Raw genomic sequence first — 8,940 nt, 5'->3', positions numbered from 1 at the left:
CCCGCCCCCTCACTCTGAGGAACCCGACCCCGCACCCCCTGGGACTCCGCGCCCCAACCCCGTGCTGATCCAAGAGCCGCCCTGCCTGTATTTCCATTATTCGGCCTGGGGTGGGGCAGGGGGCAGCTGGGAGCAAGTGTCTCTCCAGCCGGGATGAATCACCGCACTTTAAACCAGTAAGAGGAGCAACACAGTGCGAATGGGTGTGTTGGGGAGTGAGATGGGCCCAGGGAGCAGCAGGTTGGTCCCTCTGCAATGGGGGACTGCCCCCCCACCCCCACCATCCTGCTTCCTGAGACAGTGAGTAACCCTCAGGGCTGGGAACCCACGCAACAAGGATGGATGACACCCCCAAACCTCCCAGACACACTCTCCACAGGCTTTTATGTCACCAGGTTTTAAATAAGAATGTTTTAAAAGTGGTGCATCTGCATGTGTGGCTACCCTACAGTCCTCCCACCGGCTGCCCTGAACAGAACCACAGCTGCAGCCCTGGCTCTGTGGTGAGGCTGAGCCCAGAAGGCGGCAACTGAGGACAGCCACGGATGCACCAGGTGTGCACACGGATCCCTGCGGACACAGACACTCCCCGGGTGTGCACACACACCCCTGCGGACACAGACACTCCCTGGGTGTGCACACACACCCCTGCGGACACAGACACTCCCCGGGTGTGCACACACACCCCTGCGGACACAGACACTCCCCAGGTGTGCACACACATGCGTGAGGACACAGACACTCCCCGGGTGTGTGTCCCAAGGTGTGCACACACACCCCCCTGTAGACAAGGACACTCCCCAGGTGTGCACACACAGACACACCCCTGAAGTCACTCCCGAGGTGTGCACACATACCCCTGCGGACATGGCCACTCCCCAGGTGTGCACACACACACCTGTAGACACAGACACTTCCCAGGAGCTGCAGGGGGACACCTCAGCCCCTCCTGCTGCACTGTCAGGGCAAGCAGGGCAAATGGCTCGTGACAACGGTGGCCCCATTCTTGTTCAAGTCAGACAAATGAGAGGCTGTCGACTGTACTCAAACCCAGCGCGCAATTATTTCTCTTTTGTTTTTAAACTACGTGGCCATCATCTGTCACTTCATGGTCTGAACTTCCTTAGAAAGTAGTTGTAGTCAATCTCAAAAATCACTGGACGGACACTTGTAATTTCCAGGGTCCGACTGTGACACCTGACGCGGGGTCTCCTGGACGCCTGCCGCCTGGAACAGAGACGGCGCGCTTCTAGCACCCGGAGGTCAGACGTCGGAGCGGGAGTGGCGGCGGGTGCTCCGCCTGCCACACCGTCAGGGCAGGAAGGGTCACCGTCAAGAGCTGGCGGGGCCTCCCTTCTAAGGCCCCTCTTCCTTCCTGAGACAGCCTGCTCGTTAAGCGAGGCGTGTGCTGGGGAGCCTGTACATCAGCAAAACGGGGAAAGGGCCCCGTAATCCCGTACAGGAAGCATGCGAGAGGCTGCCACACCCCATTCTCATGGCAGCCGCCACACCCCATTCTCATGGCAGCCGCCCCACCCCTGCACAGCCTAGATCACTACTGGGTCAAAATGAGGAAATCCAAGTCTGTCAGGGGAGTGTTGAGGCCATTCTCAAAACAAAGACTAGGGACCATGACCTGAGGGTCAGAAACATTCAGTTCAGTCGCTTGGTAGTGTCCGACTCTGTGACCCCATGGACTGCAGCACGCCAGGCCTCCCTGTCCATCACCAACTCCCAGAGTTTACTCAAACTCATGCCCATCGAGTCAGTGATGCCATCCAACCATCTCATCCTCTGCCATCCCCTTCTCCTCCTGCCTTCAGTCTTTCCCAGCATCAGGGTCTTTTCAGAAACATTAAGACCAGTGAGAACTTAAAAGCAACTCTCCGCCCTCAACTACAAGGGATTCTATGGAAATTATCTCATTCATTGCTCACAACAAACCTGGAAGGAAGGGCCTGTATTAACCTCCCTTGAAAGAGGTGGAAACTGAGACTCCAGAAATTAAATTCAGTGCCGAAGATCACACTACCAGTAAATCCTCAAAGAAAGACACAAACTGAAAGGGTCAAGTGCACCCTGGTGTGTCAGCTTCGGGACTGTGGGGCAGACACGCATCTTGCCCGCACGCCCTCACCAGGCCACGCCCTCACCAGGCCACGCCCTCACCCGGACCATGCCCTCACCAGACCACGCCCTCTGACCACGCCCTCACCCGGCCACGCCCTCACTCTGACCATGCTCTCACCAGACCACGCCCTCTGACCGCACCCTCACCTTGACCACGCCCTCCACTGACCACGCCCTCACCAGACCACGCCCCCCACCCCAAGGCTCCCCACCCCAAGCAGACGGAACCGCGTCCGCTCCCGCAGTCCCTCACGTCTTCTTTTCCTAGTGTCACCGCCTCTTCTGAGACAGATGAGATCCACCTCCAAGCGGTCTGTCCCTCCCGCCCACAGACGTCCACCTCGGGGGGCGCTGCATCCCAGGGCTGGCGGAGCTTCGGCTGCTTCACTTCCCAACTGTGAACATGTCACGGTTTATTCAAAAATTCTCCAAAGGTCGGAAACTAACTGAGTGATGGATCACAAAACACGAAAACAAGTCGGCCTCGATACCAACGTTTTTGCTGAGATACTTGAAATCAGTCAATAAAATGAGACTTTCATGGGATTCACCGATTGTTCTATAAAAATTATGATGTTTATCTTTTAAAATCATCTTCCAAGGTAGCTAGCATTTTCGTTAACCCACAAGAATTCTCTCTAGTGCAGACGAGTGATGCTTCTGACAAGGACAGGGATGTAGGTGGAGGGCACGGTGATAATTCAGAATTCCAGCTCCAGGGTGCACCACCTTCCTTCCCTGCGGAAGTCTAACAAAGACCCACTTCTCAGAGCAGGGGTGAGTGAGCCCATGATAACCTGTGGGCCAAACTGAACTCCCATGAGGGCCGAACACAGGCAGACTCACCTGAGTCTCTAACAGTCCTGAACGACTCAGTAAATTAGCCTTAAAAGACTGCTGCTGCTGCTAAGTCACTTCAGTCGTGTCCGACTCTGTGCAACCCCATAGACGGCAGCCCACCAGGCTCCCATTCCTGGGATTCTCCAGGCAAGAATATGGAGTGGGTTGCCATTTCCTTCTCCAGTGCATGAAAGTGAAAAGTGAAAGTGAAGTCACTCAGTCATGACCGACTCTTTGAGACCCCACGGACTGTAGCCTACCAAGCTCCTCCATCCATGGGATTTCCCAGGCAAGAGTACTGGATTGGGCTGCCATTGCCTTCTCCTAAAAGACTCCTAACAACCATCAACTCTTCAGAGGTAAAAAAAAAAAAAAAAAAAATTGTAAGAAAAAAACTGCTATTTTCCAACATCATTTTTTAACATCAAGATGAGACTGTGCTTCTCAACATAAATATATTCAAAATTTTAGTAAATATCTTCTCCATAGGACATTTGAATAAACATATTCTCCACAAATATAGTCTCCATAACAATTTTACTCTCCAGGGGAAAAAAATCTGCCAAATGCTTAATACGAATCTAAGTACAAAATGTCTTAGAGTCATCTTTATAAAAAGTGCATGGAAATCAAAAACATAAAAGGGAGTAATGTAAAAATGTAAAGCTTTTGTATGCATTCAGAGTTAAGTTGCTATCAACCTACACAGACCTGTGAATGTAAGACGCTCTATGTAAGCCTCATGGTAACCGCAGAGCCAGTCAGCAGTAGTGCAATCTTAGAAAGCTTTCGGCCTTTCCCCGTTGAGTGTGGTGCTACTGGGGTTTGTGGCTGCAGCCCTTACTGTGCTGAGGATGCTCCCTCTACACCTGCTTTGTTAGGAGTTTGTACCGCTAAAGGAAATTGACCTTTTTCTTCTTGAGAGGATCACTCTCACCTGCTTCCACGACACGATGCGATCCAGACACACCATGTGTCCCAGACTGTGGAGCGCCTGTCAGGGAGCACCGCCCTCCCCAGCCTCCTCCTGCCCAGAGAGGGTCACGCGGGGCCTTTGTACACCTCTGCACCCGCCTGTGCCTCCCGACCCCAAGGGGGATCGTCCAGCATCGGAAGCCTGAAACCGACCCTGATGTGACCACGGGCCAGCACTTCCAATGGACACTTGCCATCTCAGGACAGAGTGTTTTCCGTTTTCCCTTTTCCCTCTGGCTTCATTATTCGTTTGCAGACTTACTACTATTTTGACAGCAAAGAAAATCTCATCTTTTCGTATTTTCTCCCTCTTTCCTACTCTTTTGTATGTAGAAGTGGAATTTAAACTTCTTAACTTTGCAGATTTAGTCTCAGCCCATTTATAACACAGACCACACTTTGCAAAAAATCAATTGCAGGGGTGAGAGGGTGAGGGCCTGTGGGGATTACCGTGGATGCTCAGGGCACCACTGAAGATGAAAAGCTAAACTTTCCCGATGATTATGGAAATCCAACAGCAGAGCCGATGGCTGGGTAGATACAGATGTGGATGTGGGTGTCGGTGACACAGGGGTAGGTGTGGATACACGCAGGCGTGGGTGCAGGTAGACAGAGAGGATACAGATGTGCGTGCAGACACACAGGGATGTGTGTAGACATAACGTGTGTGTAGACATACAAATGTGCATGCAGACAGACAGATGTGCGTGCAGACAGACAGGTGTGCATGTACACAGACTGAGGTGCAGGTGTATATACAGATAGAGATGATACAGATGTGTGTGTAGACATACAGGTGTGCGTGCAGACAGACAGATGTATGTGTAGACATACAGATGTGTATAAATATACAGGTGTGCGTGCAGACATACAAGTGCGGGTGTAGACGCAGGAACAGGTGTGAGTGGGGGTGCAGATGTAGACGCGGACGTGTCGGCACAGACAGACCCGTGCTGTAGACACACAGGTACAGGTGATCCAGATAAGCAGACGACAGATGCAGGTGAACAGACACAGGAGCCAGCGCGGCGTGCTGGGGACACACACACAGGCGCACGTGTCTTCTGCGACCTCCCTCCTGCCACCATGTCAGCTCAGCGAGAGGAGAACAGGGTTTCCACTTCGCCAGAACCCTCTAAGAGCCTGCTCCATCTCACGCTGCCAGTCTGAGCTGCAGAGCTGCCGGCAGGAGTCAGCGTGGGGACCACACACAGAGAGAGGGTGAGGCCAGGCTCAGGCCCGGTTGGCGGGCCGGGCCGGGCTTCCGTCCCCTGCCCACCCCACCCCAATGACAGACCTTTGCTGCAGCAGAAGGATCCAATGGGGGCAGGGGGCTCACGGTCAGAGACCACAAGAGCCCCTGACACTACCGTTCCTCCTGGCACCTTCTGGCAGCCAGATGTGGCCACGCTGACCTGGAAAGTTTGGGGCCCAAGGGACACTGTCATAACTGCACTTTAATGGCGTTTTCTCACTTTCCCGACCACCACGGTTAGAGCCCAGACAACGTGAAATATCCTCCAGTTCTTTCTAGAATTCCAGCCGACAGCAGCCTGCAAGGCCCAGCCCAGCTCTAGAACCCTCTGAACATGAGCCCATGGCTCCTGGGCCACCGCAGAGCAAAGAGCCACCGACAAGGGGCACCTCCTCTGCCTCCCAGGTCACCCAGCAGACACACAAGTTCTGGACACAGACATGGGAACGGGCTCCATGTGTGATGATAGTAAGGGATCTGGGCTCCTTTCCAGGTGTGACGTGGCATCACGGTATGCTGGAAAGAAAGAATCCTGCTATTTTAGAGGTACTTCACCGCACGCCTCTGAGACACCATAGCTGGGGTTTGTGTCAGAGCAGCAGGAGAGTGGGGAGTGGGTGGGTGACTGGCCAGGCCTCTGGGCCTGGGTCAGCATCCTGTTCGTGTGCGTTTCAACTCTGCACGAGGAAGAGGAACACAAACCTGCTCCCCCATCTAGCCAGTCAGACAGGGACCCGCGACTCTGTCCCGTTACCGGGGCTCCTGAGTCCTTGAGCCCAGGCTGTGGGGACGCCTCCCGGGCCCCTGGAGTGCAGCCACAGGAAGGCTGCTGGGCTCGCAGGGTCCATGCCTCGGTTGCCTCATCCACAAACCACTCGAGGTGGGCAGGACCTCTGCACATGCTCCTGGCCATGGGTTCACTTCCCCAAACTCAGGCTCTGCAGCTGGGATGACCCCTGTGCAGGATCGGGGGTCCCTGAAGGACTCGTGCCGGCCGGCGCTCCAGCACCTGCGTCGCCACCGTGCAGAATCGGGGGCCCCAGCGCCTGCTCAGCCGCCGTGCATGCGGGCTCTTCTCTGTCTTACACACACTGTCCACTGTGGTCTTCTGCCATCAGCATGACTTGAAATAACTCTCAAATCACCGTGGGAGGACCAGGGATGGCTACCCTGCCCCTCACACGTCTTGAATCCACCCAGTTTGTGACAAGTGTGAAAACGTAAACGGGGAGGATCAGACTCCTGCCCGCCCATCCGGAAACGTACGAGTGAGGGCAAGGCAGGCAGTGAGGTCAGTGGCATGGTCCCCGTGAGCCTCAGAGAGAATGCAAGCTCCCCGCCATGCTCCTCCTCTTGTGAACAACCAAACATACAAAGTCCTTTTCTATTAAAAAAAAAAAAAAGAATGGTGTCGGATTCTTGTCAGTTAATAGCTGATCCATTAAGGCTTAAGCTGAGACCTGGTGAAATCCCGCCCCAGAGAACCTCAAATCCCCAATAATCTGACAACAGAGGGGAGACTCCGTGTGTCTGTGAGCATCCCACTCGGGGCAGACCGAGTTAAGGACACAGAGCTCTCGTCTGCACCAAAGACCTTCCACCTGGCAGAAGAAGCCACGATAAAACAATGGTCTTTTACTTTGGCCGCTCAGAGCAGTAAGTGCTCAGGCCCAGAGGTGCAGCCAAGGAAATGGACTCGGGATGCAGAGAACAGACCCTCTGACAGCAGTTCCCTCTTACACAAAAGTCAGTGAGAGCAAGCGGCGAGCCCGATGTGAGGGTCCCCCTGGGTCCAGGTGCCAGCCGCTCACTCTGGACGTCCTGTGATGCAGAGGACGCTTGGCCTGGAGGGTCCCGCCCTGAAGCCCACCGTCCCGTCCTCTGTGGTTCATGGAGACTCAGAGTCTTCCCGAGGTCGGGAGCCCCTCCAGCACTTTCACGACTCACACTCACGCCCCAGAGAGCAGCAACCCTGCACCCACGCTGGGACCAGTCCTCCAGCATCAGGACATGCTGGCGGGAGGAAAAGCACGCAGAGCAGTGGGCGGTGGCTCCACCAGCGGCCGTGCACACGCACGACACATGGAGACACAGGGACACACACACACTACACACACGCACCCAGGTACACACACACACAGGTAACCACGTACACAGACACGTGTACTCACACACGTACACAGACACAGACACGGAAACACACACACGACACACAAACACGGGGACACACACATGTACCCATGGACACACACGTGTACCCACACACACACAGATACAGACACGGAAACATGCACACGACACACAAACACGGGGACACACACATGTACCCATGGACACACACGTGTACTCACACACACACAGATACAGACATGGAAACACGCACACGACACACAAACACGGGGACACACACATGTACCCATGGACACATACGTGTACTCACACACACAGAGATACAGACACGGAAACACGCACACGACACACAAACACGGGGACACACACATGTACCCATGGACACACACGTGTACTCACACACATACACAGATACAGACACGGAAACACGCACACGACACACAAACACGGGGACACACACATGTACTCGTGTACACACACGTGTACGCACACACATACACAGATACAGACACGGAAACATGCACACGACACACAAACACGGGGACACACACATGTACTCGTGTACACACACGTGTACGCACACACATAGACATGGAAACATACATACGGCACACACAGGGACACACACAGCACACACAACGTATGTGTCCACATACACGCGTAAACATGTACAACATACAGACATGGAAACACGCATACAACATACAGACACAGGGACACACACAGAGCACACACATGCACACGGCAGCAGGGTTTGCCACGAAACGGAAACCCCCAGCACAGGTCTGACCGGGCAGCCGGAAGGGTCTGACTCAACAACTGGAGCTGCGCCCTCGGCAGGACCACCATCCAGGCCCCGGGTGTCTGTGTCACACGTGATTCTCACACACGCAGCAGGAGCTAACAGTTCTGAGCAAAGAGAGTGGAGGCAGAGAGAGTGCAGTCTCTGTCTGGAGGTGACGAGGCCGGAGTGGGCAGGCGGGTCTTCAGAAAAGGCCTGGAGAGATGCCAGCCCGAGGACGATGCCCAACCCAGGCGAGAACGGCACCTTCAGCTCCGTTTGGCTCTGACCCGGGCTGGGTCTGCTGCATGCGGTGCAGCGAGAGCAAACACGCATGGAGGCAAGAGTGCAGAGGCCACGGCGGGGTCAGCAGAGAGGGTCCCGGCTCCAACACAGCCCCTTCCATGGGGGTCAGCCCGGAAGGATGCTCGACCCCTGACCCAATGCGAGGTGGGGCTGTGTGCACACCTGCACGCACATCTGTACACACACCTGCACACCCCTCAACACGCTCCTGTACACATGCCTGTGCACGCAGATAGACAGACACGCTTCCCTTTGGACACACTGCCCCCGTCCCTTGAAGAAAGCACACGGTTGCACAGCATGGCGTCCACATCAGACTCATCAGCGACAGGGCTGGGGACAGCCCGACCCCGCTGCTCGCTGTGCATGCGATGCTGCACCCTGCCCCACGTCAAGCTCCCGTCAGAACTAAGGCGAGGCCAGGACATCAATGCCGTGAGGCACGTCTTTCCCCTGAAGGGCGCCGCATACCCTGGGATGCGGTTGGTGTAAAGCTTCTGGAGCTTCCTGGGTGTGGAGCCAG

General features: G+C 55.0%; 1 protein-coding gene across 1 annotated transcript in view; it reads right to left on the bottom strand.

The window, feature by feature from the left end:
* The window catches only part of PTPRN2 (protein tyrosine phosphatase, receptor type, N polypeptide 2), a 373,453-nt gene that overhangs the window by 356,316 nt on the left and 8,197 nt on the right, over positions 1–8,940 (bottom strand).

The sequence above is a fragment of the Bison bison genome, unplaced genomic scaffold (assembly GCF_000754665.1).
Source record: "Bison bison bison isolate TAMUID 2011002044 unplaced genomic scaffold, Bison_UMD1.0 scf7180017864503, whole genome shotgun sequence".
NCBI classification, from domain to species: Eukaryota; Metazoa; Chordata; class Mammalia; order Artiodactyla; family Bovidae; genus Bison; species Bison bison.
Note: the sequence above shows the minus strand (reverse complement) of the source record. Positions and strands in the feature narration are given on the sequence as shown.